Source organism: Geotrypetes seraphini, chromosome 4 (assembly GCF_902459505.1).
Source record: "Geotrypetes seraphini chromosome 4, aGeoSer1.1, whole genome shotgun sequence".
NCBI lineage: Eukaryota > Metazoa > Chordata > Amphibia > Gymnophiona > Dermophiidae > Geotrypetes > Geotrypetes seraphini.
Genome location: NC_047087.1, coordinates 236,028,944 through 236,045,063, shown reverse-complemented (window position 1 = coordinate 236,045,063; position 16,120 = coordinate 236,028,944). Strand labels below are relative to the sequence as shown.

The window sequence follows — 16,120 nt, the reverse complement described above, 5'->3', positions numbered from 1 at the left end:
TTATCAACATTTGCTTATTTCTGATCTGAAGAAGGGATTACCTTCAAAAGCTAATCATAAAATGCATCAAATTAGTTCAATAAAAAGGTATTACCTCATTTCCGTTGTTTTTGTTTTATTTCTAAATATTACCAATTTTTATACCTGTGACAGTGGAGCTCATTGAGCCTGAGAGAAGAGCTAATCAGCATAGAACTGCAAGTGATGCTGGGAGCTGTCCACTCACCATGAGTGGATTGTGGTGCTGAAAAGAACAACTCTAGGCACAGAGAGCTCAGATGGTAAGAAGCTTCTTTGAGTGGAGGAATACTGGCCTAACTAGCCCTGAAGGCCATTGGTGCTGACAGGGATTCTAGTGCAGTGGCCAGACTGACCAATTCTGACAAGGGAATCTAGTGCAGCTGAGAATGGAAGTCTGGTGGTGGGAGGAAAGAACTGAAGAGTAGCTGGGGAACCTGGAGTCAAGGGGCTTAGATTTGATGACCAGAGGTGGGACTAGTGAAGAAGAATCCAGGCGAGTCCTCAGTGTGTATGTTCTTGAGAAAATGATTGAGGGACTAAGACAGCCCTCGGTGCATGTGTGCAGAATGCAGCTAGAAGTCGGGCAATTTATTTTCAAGACCCAAAGTATTGGGTTTTGAAAAGCCATCCAGACCCCCAGACATGTTCTCAAAAGGAGGACATGTCTGGGGAAATCCAGACATCTGGTAACACTACATATGTTAAAGAGCAATACTAGGTGCATATATTCCTTTAACACACATTAATTTAAGTTACCAGGAGGATATATTAATAAGATGCAAATGCATGTAAAACACCTCAATACTATTTAAAAATCAAATTCCTGGAAAAATATGCCAGCTAGAAGCTAGCATGATTTCTTCTGGCTGGGAGCATTGGATTCCTAAATCATGGCCTAATGCTCCTGAGCCACTTCTTAAAAAGGCTGGTGCCTGAACTGAGGAGGTGCCCTACTTTAATTCCTCCAAATCTCCCCTAGGACCTGCCCCCTCCTAATGCCCCAGACATCTGATCCTCTTTCCAATGCCCCCTAATATCTGATGTCATAGGCAGCGGACCGCTTTTTTGTTTGGGGAGCCCAAAAGCTCTACCCCGGACCCGCGCAAACTCCGCCCCTAACTCCTCCCCATAATAACAATATTGTAATGCAATTTCTTCTATCCATTTTTCATATACACACAATATAATCTTATTAAATAATGGTAACCACAAAATTAAAAAAACACAAAGCACACTGTATGCAGAGAAAAATGTTAATTATCATTTATATTCGGGTTTTTTCAAAGATGTCAAGGCAAATGACTTAAAATATGCAATGTCACCTCAGTAACAAACTATAGAAAAATAGACAAATATAGTGCAAAATACAGACAGCAAATATAAATTCTCAAAACTGACATATTTTGATCACTAAGGGCTCCTTTTATCAAGCCACGCTAGCGGGGTCAATGCACCCAACGTTTCATCATGCGCTAACCCCCACGCTAGCCTGCTGAAGAGGAGGCGGTTGTGGCTAGCACAACCGGCGGTTTAACCCACGCTATTACGCGCGTTAAACCGCTAGCGCGGATTGATAAAAAAAACCCTACATTGAAAATAAAATCATTCTCCCCTTCTATCTGCACATCCCATAGTCCAGCATCTGCCTCTTGTCTTTCCCCTTTGGTCCAGGTCTCTCTCTCTCTCTCTCTGTCTTTCTTCTGCTAACAACACCCCCCTTCCCCCCCCCCCGGTCTTTCTCTGCCTCTCTCTCTTTCCTTCCTCCCTCCCTCCTTCCTATGTTCCCCTCACTGCCTTCCAACCTTTGTCCCAGCCTGCCTGCCTCCCTGCCGCGCTGAAGCCTGACCTACCCACTGCCGATTCTTCCTTCCCCTTGGTCCACCGCCAAAGCCAGTCTGCCTGCCTCCCTCCCTGCCGCATTGAAGCTCCAGTCCACCGCCAAAGCCAGTCTGCCTCCCTCCCTGCTGCTGATTCTTTCTCCCCCGCCACGGTCTGATGCCGCTCACCGCCCACTGCTGCAGCAAATCCAAGAAGGGAAGAGCCAGGTGCATGTAGCGGGACCAGCCCACAAGCCTTCACCCAACATCAATTCTGACATCGGAGAGAGGGTCTGGGCATTGGAGGAGGGGATCAGATATGGTTAGGCAAACTAAATGTCCGGCCTCATTGAAATGAAGCCTAGAATATTAACATAAGAACATAAGAATTGTCTCTGCTGGGTCAGACCAGTGATTCATCATGCCCAGCAGTCTGCTCACACGGCGGCCCTTTGGTCAAAGACCAGCGTCCTAAGTGAAATTAGCCCTACCAGCATACGTCCTTGTTCAGCAGAAACTTGTCTAACTTTGTCTTGAATCCCTGGAGGGTGTTTCCCCCTATGACAGACTCCGGAAGAGCATTCCAGTTTTCTACCACTCTCTGGGTGAAGAAGAACTTCCTTACATTTGTACGGAATCTATCCCCTTTTAACTTTAGAAGAATGCCCTCTCGTTCTCCCTACTTTGGAAAGGGTGAACAACCTGTCCTTATCTACGATGTCTATCCCCTTCAGTACCTTGAATGTTTCGATCATGTTCCCTCTCAATCTCCTCTGTTTGAGGGAGAAGGGGCCCAGTTTCTCTAATCTTTCACTGTACAGCAGCTCCTCCAACCCCTTAACCATCTTAGTCACTCTTTTCTGGACCCTTTCGAGTAATACCATGTCCTTCTTCATGTACGGCGACCAGTGCTGGACACAGTACTACAAGTGAGGGCTCACCATGGTCTGGTACTGCGGCATGATAACCTTCTCCAATCTGTTCGTAATCCCCTTCTTTATCATTCCTAGCATTCTGTTTGCCTTTTTCACCGCTGCGTGGATGGCTTCATCGACTTGTCGATCAGAACTCCCAAGTTCCTTTCCTGAGAGGTCTCTCCAAGTACTGTCCCGGACATCCTGTATTCGTGCATGAGATTTTTGTTACCGGCATGCATCACTTTACACTTATCCACATTAAACCTCATCTGCCATGTCGATGCCCATTCCTCGAGCCTGATTATGTCATGTTGTAGATCTTCGCAAATCCCCCTGCATCTTCACTACTCTGAATAACTTTCTATCGTCCGCAAATTTAATCACTTCGCTCTTCGTACCTATGTCCAGATCATTTATAAAGATGTTGAAGAGCACGGGTCCAAGCACCGAGCCCTGAGGCACCCCACTGATGACGCTCTTCCAGTCCAAGTATTGTCCATTTGTCCCCACTCTCTGTTTCCTTTGCTCCAGCCAGTTTTTAATCCACGTGAGTATTTCACCCTCTATCCCATGGCTCGCAATTTTCTGAAGTAGTCGTTCATGCGAAACCTTGTTGAACACCTTCTGAAAGTCCAGATATACAATGTCGACTGGGTCGCTCTTGTCTATCTGCTTGTTTACTCCCTTGAAGAAGTTGTGGCTTTACAGTCTGATCCTCTCAAGTAGTATGTCTAGCATAACTTGTAAGGTTCATTGCAAGCTGCATTATTTTATATACTGCAGGAGTGACACCTTTGGTGCTGATATACTGCTATATTTATTTATTGGGCTGTATTAAGCCACTTTTATGAAGAGATTCACCCAAGGTGGTATACAGTAGGTATAGTTTAACATAATATCTACACTTTTGTTGACAGAATAATAGTAAAATGATCAAATATAAGCAAAAATACAATCACTGATGCAAATTTTGAAATGGTAATAAGTGACTCCCGCAGGAAATTAAGGCACAGTAAAAGCCCATTTTTTACTGCACCTTAATAGGTACTTGGGGCTAGTTTTCTAAATAAAAAAATAAAATTTCCTGTGTGTTTGTATTGCTAATATGTTACTTCAGCAAACCCCACTGTTACTCTGCAGGCATTCTCTCTTCCATTCAAGATGTGCACAACACTCTGTGCTTAGAATTTCTATAAGCTAATGCTCAGACAGACAGTACAAAATCCCTCAGGAATTAGAAACAATGAACTTATTTTCACATAGACTACATATAGAAAAATGCTTTACATGGCACCTCTGAACATTATTGGGATTTAGGTTTTATTCTATCCATACCCTACGGTGTGGTTTTAAAACAACTTTTCTTTAATTCTTTTGTAAAGGAAAAATTGCACACAATTTCCCAAGGCTTTGCAATGTCACTTTTATTTATGTTTCTATTTACAAAACCTTTGAAATAGAAACAAAAAGCTTCACCCACAATTACTATCTACTCCTTAGCAAATCAAAATGTTCAAACTTCTCCTAATGTATTTCCTAATATCATGACAATTCTTATGTAATCCTCCTTGAACTGCAAGGTAATGGCGGAATAGAAATCACTAATGTAATGTAATATACATATGCTTGTTGGACCCTTGCGGTATAAGGAACCCTTTTACTAAGCACTTACTGGTACTACTATTATTATTTCTATAGCGCTACTAGACGCACGAAGCGCTGCACAGAGTCACAAAGAATAAGAAGACAGTCCCTGCAGGTTCAAAAGGCATTACTGTGGGATGAACCTGGGTGTCCCATGGTAGAAACATGATGGCAGATAAAGGCCAAATGGCCCATCCAGTCTCCCCATCTACAATATCAACTATCTCCTCCTCTCCCTAAGAGATCCCATGTGCCTGTTCCATACTTTCTTGATTTCAAACACAATCATTGTCTCCATCATCTCTACAGGGAGACTATGCCATGCATCTACCATCCTATGTCCTCTCCCTTCCAGAGTTTTCCTTCATTTTAAAAAGACTCATCCCTCTGTAAATTAACACCACAGAGATAGTTAAACATCTTTATTATATAGCCCCTCTCTTCCATTATCCAATTTTGTAGCAGCCCTCTGGACCGACTCAATCTTATATATATCTTCAATTTGATATCTCTGCAGCTTTTGACGTCGTTAACCATGACATTTTACTCTACCTGCTCTCAGAAATTGGTCTTGATCAGGCTGTCCTGAATTGGTTCTCAAAATTCTTATCCCTTCGCTCTTAGTTGACGGATGATTCCATTTCCAAATTTTGGAAAGCCAGTTGTGGTGTTCCCCAGGGTTCCCCCTCTGTCTCCAATTTTATTTAACATATATACGATTACATTGAAATATTCTCATCTGAGCATTCAAGAAACCATATTAACATATGCTGACGATATTTTTATATTATTCGAGGTAGATTCAGATCTCACTAATCTATCATCTAATATTAACCATTGTATTAAGAAACTTCAGTCCTAGGCATTGATGGTCCAGATGAAACTTAATACCACAAAAACAAAATTATTGTGGCTAGGCCCTTAATTAGATTGCCTTCCTTCTTCTGTGAGTCTGGATTCGGGCGAGTCTCTGAAAATTGAGTTCTCTTCAGTAATATTAGGTGTCATTGACTCCTCACTTTCATTTAAGGATCAAATTAATTCTCTTGTAAAAAAAATGTTTTTTTTCAGCCTCCATATGTTCTGTGTTTCCACCAACAACATTTCTCTGTTTTGGTTCAATCAGTCATTCTGGCTCGCTTGAATTATTCAATGCATTGTACTTGAGTTTTCCTAAAGTCAGCTTGTAAAGACTTCAGCTAATCCAAAATATGGCTGCCAGACTCATCTTTGGCAAGAGCAAATTTGATCATGTGTCTCCATTGCTCATAGAATTACATTGGCTCCCAGTTTATCTCAGAATTCAATTCAAGTGCATTTGCATCACATTTAAGATTTTATTTAGCATTTTCATCTCTGTTGTTCCCTTAGATTGGAATAATTACAGATCTCATCTCACTAGAAGTTTTCACAAGTTGAAACTTTCTTTTCCTTCTCTTAACGGCAATGACTAACCTATTAGAAAATTTAGCCACTCATTCTCTTTTAAATTGACAGAGCTGTGGAATAATTTGCCCCCTACACTCAGAAGTTTAAGTCCTTTTCCTTCATTTCAGAAAGCTCTGGACAGTTTTGTTTTGCAAAACATTATGGACATTAGCTTTTCGATCCCTTTCTCGGTTTGTTCTTTCTATGTATTATTTTTTTCTTATTGTAAACCGAGTCAAGCTCCAATCTGTAATGACCCGGTCTATAAATCTAAGTTTTGGTGTAGTTTAAAGGTGTGGGGTTCCAAATTGTACACAATATTCCAAATGGGGCCTCACCAGAGACTTATCCAGTACAACAGCACTATCACTTCCCTTTTCTCACTGGCCATTCCTCTCCTTATGCACCCAAGCATCTTTCTGGCTTTCACTGTCACTTCTTTTTTTTTTTTTTTACCTGTTTTGTCACCCCGAGATCATCAGACACAATCACCCCCACATCCTGCTCTTCCTTCGTGGTAATAGTAATTTTAGGATCAGCATGCACTTCTCATGCTCTAAAAAAATAGTTTTTATTTTTTAGCACAAGGGATGTGTTTGGGGATGGAGAGTAGGCACACCCTTTGCCAACTGGATTAGTGCAGCTACGCTGATGCATGCAAACTGATTATCGTGTGATTAGTACATAAGCCCTTACCACCTAGAAAACAGATAGCAGTAAGGGGTGAGGTGTTAATGGCCATGCCATTAATTCAGAAACAGGAAAATGCAGCCATCCTATCACTATGCTAAAAGTGCCCTCAGTGTACAGGAAACCCATACACTAATAGTGCAGGCCACATTTTAGTACAGCTTAGTAAAAGGACACCTAAGAGACTTCAATGTAGTCTAAAGTCTAAAATAAAAAAAAATCAAATGAAAAAGGGAAAGGATCATGATGAGTGCTGCGAGATCTTAAGGCAGTTGGATGGGTAAGTTAGCATGAGTTTTGATGGCAATTTTCAACCATCCAATCAATTTTTCAGGATATCAAACAACATAACATATCCATGCTGAAAATGCAAGGGATAGATGTGTTCCCAAGACCATCATCGAATACAAACCTATATTATATATGAGCACTAGCTGATGCCCCGGCGTTGCACGGGTATTTAATTATAGCAATAACACTGTAAATGGATTCAAATAAAGATACTTTATAGTGGTGAATGAAATTATTTTTTTACAGCTTAATAAAAAGTACAATATTCAAATTATAATGTGAAATATTTGACAAAATGAATACAATACAACTAACGCAAAACGTGATTATAAACAACAATTTTAGTTTCACCTCCTGGAGCAAGAACATATAAATTCTTGGGTGAACCCACCCTTGAGCAAGCAACATAGAGTTGTGGGCCGCGAGACCCCCAGAACATATCACCCCAGGTAGTGAGGGATCTGCATACCAAGTTTCGTTCAAATCGGTCAAGCCGTTTTTGAATTACGGTGAGAATGGCAGCTTTTTACATTTTTTCCATTGACATGGAATGGGTGAAATCTGATTTTCTGTTTGTAGCTCCGCCCACATGTGCAGGTGGGCCGCGAGACCCCCAGAACATATCATCCCAGGTAGTGAGGGATCTGCATACCAAGTTTCGTTCAAATCGGTCAAGCCGTTTTTGCGTGATCGCGGCACATACACACATACATACCTCCGATTTTATATATATAGATTAAGGATATCTTGAAAACCTGCTTGGAGAGGGGTCCTTCAGTAAGCTTTGGGAATGGCTGCTCTAGAGGAATTTGAATGGAAGCATGTTAGATATAGGAGCAGAGCAAATCCTAATTATATCAATCTATATGTGCGTGCTGAATGTTGTGTGTGTTGTACTACAGGGAATTTAAACTGACTTAGCTCATCTTTAATTTATCTCCCAGCAAAGTCACTAATGTACACTAAGTGATCAATGGGCAAGGATGTTTCGATCAATTTAAATTCAGTAATGCTTCAATCTCAATCATAGGAACTGTCAAAATCAATACAAGTTGCCCGATTATGGATTTTTTTTTTAGCTTTCCAACCTTCTCTTAGTTTATTAGTAGTTTCTGTAGGGCATTGTAAAACAATGTTCTATTTATAATAAAAATTAGTAAAACTCAGTTGATGTGAATCCTAACCACATAAATACTTTTGTCTGGAGTTTAGACATGGGTGTTGGGGTAAAATATAGTAAGATACAGCCAGCTCAACTGCACAATTATCACAGGGTATACTTGCATGTGACTGACCAAACATGGCAGTATCCCCCTGCCCCAGCTTAATAAAACAAATTCCTAGGTGTCTAAGGCAGTGGTTCCCAACCCTGTCCTGGAGGAACACCAGGCCAATTGGGTTTTCAGGCTAGCCCTAATGAATATGCATGAAGCAAATTTGCATGCCTATCACTTCCATCATATGCAAATCTCTCTCATGCATATTCATTAGGGCTAGCCTGAAAACCCGATTGGCCTGGTGTTCCTCCAGGACAGGGTTGGGAATCACTGGTCTAAGGTATCTCCCATCCCTTCAACCCAACCTGGTCCCCCTCTCTTCTACATAAAGAAAATTCTGTGGTGTCTAGGGTAGTCCCATCTCATATGACACCCCCTTCCCTCCCCCCGACTAAAACAAAACCCAATCCCTGGTATCTAGAGGCACCCCAACCCCTCCTCAAATAGTATCTTAAGGGAGACAGGATCAATGCTCAGATGCTTCTGCCTCCAGCACCACCATCTTGAAAAATGGCAGTGCCCAACCTCACCTACTGCAACCTGGGATGGAATGGGAAGGTCTGCTATATAAGGGAACTTTTCCTTTATTGGGTATTATATTAGGTGTTATTCTATAAAGTAAAACGTAACTTCCTTATCCTTAGTACATAGTTGAAAGGGAGCATAAGCATGAGTATAGTATGAAAGGGGCAAGGACATGTATCCATGTCCTCCTTATGTACTTAGGCCTGGATTCTCTAGATGGTGCTGCTGTTGGCGGCCGCCTTAAAAGCGGCCACCGATCGCATGTCAAATCATGCGACAGCGCTGTTTAGAGAATTGTGCCCCCAGCAAAGATAGGCACCAGAAATGTAGGCCAGGGTTTTCAAGGTCTACATTTCTAGTGCCTACCTTTGATGTTAATTGTACCTACGTAGGTACTTTACGGCACCCAACGCCACTTTTGGCGTTAGCCACGCCTACAGTGGTATTAGGTGCCATAAAGTACCTCTGGAGGCGTGATTCCAGCTCCAAATTTTTTAGGCCTAGTAGGTGCCTTTAATTTTATTTTAAGTTCACTTTTTAATGGTGTTTTGGACTTAACTTAGGCGCTGGTAAGGCACCTATTGGCACTTAAGTTAAAGTGCTGTTTGGAGAATATGGACCAAAAAATTTAGAGTATTCATAGTATAGTACACTTACATATACACCTCCTGCTGTAACTACAATCCAATGTAGGTGTGCCATCTTATGTTTGCACTCTATATAGCCTCTTGGTGCACAGATGCCATTGAAGAATTGGTATTCTGCGAATAGCATTGGGTAAGGTTACCAGATGTCTGGATTTACCTGGACATATCCTCATTTTAGAGGGCACATCTGGGCATCTGGACAGCTTTTCAAAACCCAGCAGTTTGTCTGGGTTTTGAAAAGAAAATTGCACTGGGAGGGACATCCGTACATGCGTGGGTGCCCTCTCGACTGAGACAAGCAGGCTGAGGGGGGCGGGGCTAAGGGGTGAGGCTGTAGCATGGTGTGGGCGTAATGGGGCATGGATGGGTGGAACTGGGCGGGCCTGGGAGTGGGTCTAGGAGGTCCTGATTTTACACAGCAATTGCGAGGAGGATATTTAGCAATTTCAAATCTGTGTGGTATAAGTCAGATCCCAAAAATGAAAAACCAAAAATGATAATTTTTAGTGAAAGTGGTTCTCAGATATGAAAGACTGAAGATATTATTCTCCATAATTGCAACAGGAAATCATGAGTGAGATGATATTCATAAAGATGCAAAGAAGAACCTGGAGAATTTTTGCATGACCAACATAAATTGCTAGAAGTTAAGCCTGCCACCAACATTCGTTGAGGAGTCCACAATGTTGCTGATGAAAGAAATATGACGATTGGATAATAGTTGTAGACCAGGAGTGTTAAAGTCCCTGCTTGAGGGCCCCAATCCAATCGGGTTTTGAGGATTTCCCCAATGAATATTCATGAGATCTATTAGCATGTAATGAAAGCAGTGCATGTAAATAGATCTCATGCATATTCATTGGGGAAATCCTGAAAACCCGATTGGATTGTGGCCCTCAAGGATGGACTTTTACACCCCTGTTGTAGATGAAGGTGGACTATTGAACATGGCCCATAACCAATTCCACAGATTTTGCAAAAAGTTATGCTTTATTTCTTCTTCCCAAAACTTCATGAGATTTTATCACGTTGTGGACTGTTTTCATCAGGAACAGTTTATAGAGTTTTTTTGTCCTTTTTTTGAAAATCTCTACTTTACATTATTAGAAATTAAGTAGTCCAGAGTCCAAATACTATTTACCAAATACCAAGCTCATTTTCATGTTAAAAGAACATGTATAGAAGAAGTAAATACTTCTCTATTTAAAACTACTCCACCTACACTCAACTAGATTCATTTCATTTGATTTTACCTTAAAACTTCACACTTGTCTTTCCTTTTCTGCATTTTAAAGAATGCTCTTCTTTCAGGAAATCATTTTTGCATAGAACAGTAATGAAGCAAAAAGCAGCAATCATTCTGTTACAGCATATATCCGAGTCAATTTTAATGAAGAAATAGCTCCTACATTTATCAAGTTATTTTTGAATTAGCAAATTGTAACACTTGATAGCAGCAAATACATCACAAAAGCTATAAAACTGCTCAACGCAAGGGAAGAGAATTTATAGTATCTTTATGTAGAGAACAAAATAGGCACTTTAATAATTGCAGCCATTATATACTGATACGTTCATAGCAGGTGACAGATACAAAAGGACAAATGGAAATGGGAGAGCATATTATAGTAAGGATGTGCAGGGCCAAAAAATTGTGGTTCTTTTTTGCTTGAAACTAACCCCCTCTTTTATTACAATACGCTATGGGGCTCATAACAGAAAGAGAAAAACGTCCAAAAACCGGCCCAAGTCGGCACTTGGACGAACATTTCTCAAAAACGTCCAAGTGCCGATAATAAAACCAGGTTTTGGACGTATTTTAAAACGACCTAGGCCTTCATAGTGCCGCTCAACATCCAAAGCTAAACGGGGCATTTCAGGAGGTGTGTTGAGGGCGGGAGTTGGGCCGGCTTAGAAGACTTAGTCGTACAGCATGTATAACCGAAAGTTTAATAACAGAGCCTAGACGGAACTTGGACATTGGTCTGTCACAAAAACCCACCTAAACTCACCAGATAAGCACTGCAAACACATAACACAGACCCCCACACACTACCCCAGTGATCACCAACCCCCCTACCCCCATAAAAATTTTATTCGCAACTTTAAATTTCAGCCTCCAGACCATCATCACCTGGCCGCCTGGCATAGGAAAGCTTAGTCGTACAGCCCAGAGGCAGTTTAAGTCGTCTTGGGGGTGGGTTAGGGACCCATAGAGAGGAGGACCCATGCCCATAGCCCCTGTAATCACTGCATTGATACTGAAACATGTGCACTGCCCTATACACCCCCAAAACCCTTTTTTACTGGCATATATGTGGCTCCTGCAGTCATATGGGCTATTGGGGTGGTAGATAAGTGGGTCTAGGGGATTCTGGAGGTGGTTTGCAGGGCTTACTGTCACCTATAAGGGAGCTTTAGTGAGGAGAAGCCATGGCACCCTTTTTGTGAAGTTCACAGTGGTGCCCTGTAAGGTACCCCACTATTTAGGTGGCATGTCTGGGTGTGCAGACCCCTCCCATGTCCAACAGGGCTTATTCTAGGCATTTTGGACTTGGACGGAATGGTGGACGGAAATATGGTATAAAGATAGACGATTTAGTGGCTTGGACCATCAGATCGGCAGGACGTATAATTAGACAATTTTTGAAAGTAAAAAAAAGTTGGACGTATCCTTCAAAAATGTGTCTTAGGCTCTTTTTAATTTTGGACGACTTGCAATATGGACGTAAACGAACTTAGACGTCCCTTTCGATTATGCCCCTCAATGCTTTTTAGTGTGCGATAAATATTATTGCGTGCTAAACACTAACATGTGCATGTTATCCCATGGATGCGTTAGTGGTTAGCGTACGTGTTGATTTAGTGCACACTAAGCACGCGCTAAAACGTTTAGCGCACCTTAGTAAAAGAGGGCCTAAATTTTCTCAATGTTCAGGCATTTTTGCATGTTCATCTGGTACTTGCTTTTGTGCATTGTAGGTTAAAATGCGCACACATGTAATTTATATTTCTATGCACTCAAACCGAATGTGTATTCACAAATGCGCACACATGTAATTTATATTTCTATGCACCCAAACCGAATGTGTATTCACAAATGCGCTTCCTCTATTATAGAATTTACCTCAAACTCAAAAAAAGTTAGGAAACAGGATAACTTCTAACTGGCCAACAAATGGATGGAAATGTCTAGGAACGTAGGTGCTGTTTTACTAAACAGCAGTAAAAAAAAAAAAAAGGTTTTAGTTCACCCTTATGTTCACCTAATTTTGGTATTAGTGGCCACACACTAAGGCCCCCTTTTATGAAGCCGATTACCACAGCAGTCCGTGGTAATCGAACTGAAGCCCGTTTGGAATTAATGGGCTTCGATGTCGTTGCCGCTGACTGTCCACCACCGCTGCTTTTGGAGGCCTCAGAGGTATGTCAGGTCTTACGGTGGTGGGCGGAGGTTGGTCGCTGAATCGGCGAGTCCAATTTTCTCAGACAGACAATGAATCGATTTACTAAAGTGAATTGGTGAATCGGGTAGCAGTAGTGCATAGCAATGAAGCACAGAATATGCACTCTCTGCCCCAGATACATTCTCTTAAAAAAAATAATTTTATTTTTAGTGAGTCAGTAGTGCAAGCATATGGCAAAAGTACCATGGGATGCCTCAGCATGCTCTGTGAAATTGCCATCGTTTGTTGGGGTAAGCATACGTTAGTGCTTATTGTAGTTATAGGGCTTCTATTCCTATTTAAGAATAAGGTAAGTAGATTTTGAGATACAAGGGGGTGCTGAAAAGTTCTCAGTCCAACCAAGAAGAAAATGACATGGATATGGTTCAATCAATGTTCTGAAACAATGTCAAAATATAGAATTTTGTGTCTGCAAATTGGCACTTAACAGAATTTGCTAACACTCTTTTTAGCTAAAGTGGCAAAATAATGTTCAGAATTTAGGAAGTTGATTGGTTGGACTGAGAACTTTTCAGTACCCCCTTGTATGATACTCTCCCTTCCCACATTTGTGTGTGCCATAATATTAACAAACACAAGCATTATTTTTCATACTAATTGATTTCTCTGAGTTTGACCTTGATTTTTGTATACGTTTTCTCATTTCCTATTTAGGATAAAAGAGAATGAATAAATAAATCTATAGCTATACACATACATACAAATATATATATATATATAAATATATAAATATATATATATATATATATATATATATATATATATATATATATATATATATATATATATATATATATATACACACACACTAGAATCCCCCCCAAAAATAAATAAATAAAAACCATACCACATCACACCAGCTGAAATTAGGAAAGTAGGAATTGATTTAATATTTTCTCTCAACTTTGATGTCCAGGTGTTTTTTGTTGGGGTTTTTTTTCATTTTTGATAAAAGCAGCATCTGTGATCAGAAAATTTTCTCCATGCTTAACTTATAACCACATTTATTGCATTCATGAAATTAAATTTATTCTAATGTTGAAAATGAACTATTTGTGGTTGCTGGATAAATGGTGAAGTAGATCACTAATTAATTTTCCCTGCAGAATATTTCAAATAATTAAAACAGCATGTTGACTAGGGTTCTTTTTCTCTTGCAGATTATCTATTAATTGAGTGTGGTTTCATTTGATCATTTTCAGTTCCTGTACAGGGCTGGATCATTCTTAAATCAAGTTTACTATAATTAACAAGTGCTAATCAGTTAAAGGCTGTTAGGCCACTTTTCTTACCAATAAAACCTCCGCCGTAAACATAGGGCTCCTTTTACTAAGGTGCGCTAGCATTTTTAGTGCACGCACAATAAACGTGTGCGCTAGCCGAAAAATTACCGCCTGCTTAAAAGGAGGCGGTAGCAGCTAGCGCACACTAAAACCGCAAGCGCACCTTTGTAAAAGGAGCCTATAGTGCTGTGAATTTCAATAAAAGGAGTTATTCGGCAATGTGATTGCATTATTTTGTTTGGATCATTATTTATCGGATTTTAGTTACTGTAGTATGGGAAACAGAGATAATATGATGAGGAAATTTATTTTTTCATAAAAACACCCTTAGCCCAATGTTCTGCTGGTATTTAAGTCAATCTGTATATTTAGCACTCTTATTTGTATAAGCAACAGTGCCAAATATTTCTCCCTACATTAGACACTAACGCTGGCTTTCACAAAGCTGCAGAAGAGGTTTTTACCGTGGGCCAGTGAGGTAAATGCTCCGATACTCACAGAATTCCAATGAGCGTCATACCATTTACCTTGCCGGGCCGCAACAGAAATCTCTACCGCAGCTTTGTAAAAAAGGAACCCTAAAGAATGAATGAATACTTGTAGCTTTCTGCCTTGTACGATTGCACATACTAGATCAAAATTATTTCTGTTAGGATCCATATAAACAAAATCACTAGTTACTCTGCTGGAACAGGGAGGAACTGGAACTAGGACTGGGTCATTTTTACTGCAGGATGCAATGAAGAATGGTGTGTGTTTGTGAAAATGATTTCTAAATGCACACCCCTCCTGTCTTTCACCCATTCTTTATCTCTTTCTTATTTTTTCTAGATTTTACCTTTTCAGTGTCTTTTCTTAATCAGAATTTTTAAAATCATGTTTCCATATATAGCTGTCTTTTGCCCTTCCTCTATACTTCATCATGTAGAGTGACACTCAGCTTATAGCTTCCTATTGAGATCTGATCTTTTAAAAATTATTTTAGATTTACCAATTTACAAAATGATTTCTAAGAAACCCTTGAAAATAGAAATTATGATACAGAAACCATATAGTATAGACAATGCCACACATAATTAGGCAGGAAAATTATATCTACATCATTTAGCAGGAAATGTTGGTGATAGAAGGAACCCAGAAATTCTCCTGTGGAACTGGAGAGTTCCACAACACAACACAGGAAATTAGGAGCACTACAATAGGCAAATCTGCTAGCCACTGAACAAACTCCTGGAGCCCTCATCCAAACTTTTACCCTGTTAAATCTGCATTAATTTCAATCTAGCTATATCTGTCTCTCTCTACTTTGGTCACCTTCTAACTTGAAACATGGATTTCTGAACATTATATCCCGACCTCTAGGCCACCTTTAGAGATAGTGAAGGCCTCAGGGGCCTCAGGTCTGTTTTCATGTTGTAGCTGCTGAAACTAACAGATCTAGGCTTCAAGCAAATTGTCCTCTCGCCGACTCACTCTGCAGGCCACATACTAGTCCTAATCTTTGTTGAAAAAGATACTCCGTTCACTACTGGAATTCTTGCACTACCAAAACAGTACCCTGGTCTGATCACCATTAGATTATATTCAACCACACCTACACAACTACTCGACCAGCAACCAGAAAGCAAACCCAACATAAGAAAATATACAACAACAACAATGCTATCAACTTAGATTATCTCTCCACAGGCCTTGCCAACCTATACTGTAGTGGAAACATTGAAACCCAATTCTGAATCCGTTGATGAAGCTGCCATGGAATGGCACACTGAGGTAGCGCCAGTCAAAGAGATCAAATACTATCCCACAAATACTCCTCCCCCTGGTTTACCAACAACTTAAGAACTAAGGCAAGCAGAAAGAAAATGGTACAAATCTAGGCTAAACAGTGACAAGTCCAAATGGAAGGAACTGCATCAAGAATATAAAAAAGCCACCCTAGAGGCTAAAAAGATATAATACTCCCAACAACTATTAAAGACTTCCAATAGATTTAAAAAACCCTTTTTAAACTAACTCAAAAGATACTCACAATGTCACAAGGAGACAATTGATGCCTTAACACTAATCTCAACAGCAAAATGCTCTCAGACTACTTTGCAGACAAAGTAGA

General features: G+C 40.3%; 1 protein-coding gene across 5 annotated transcripts in view; it reads right to left on the bottom strand.

The window, feature by feature from the left end:
* Window positions 1-16,120, bottom strand: part of ARHGAP22 (Rho GTPase activating protein 22) — a 285,773-nt gene that overhangs the window by 194,835 nt on the left and 74,818 nt on the right. The gene's annotated exons all lie outside the window — the stretch shown is intronic.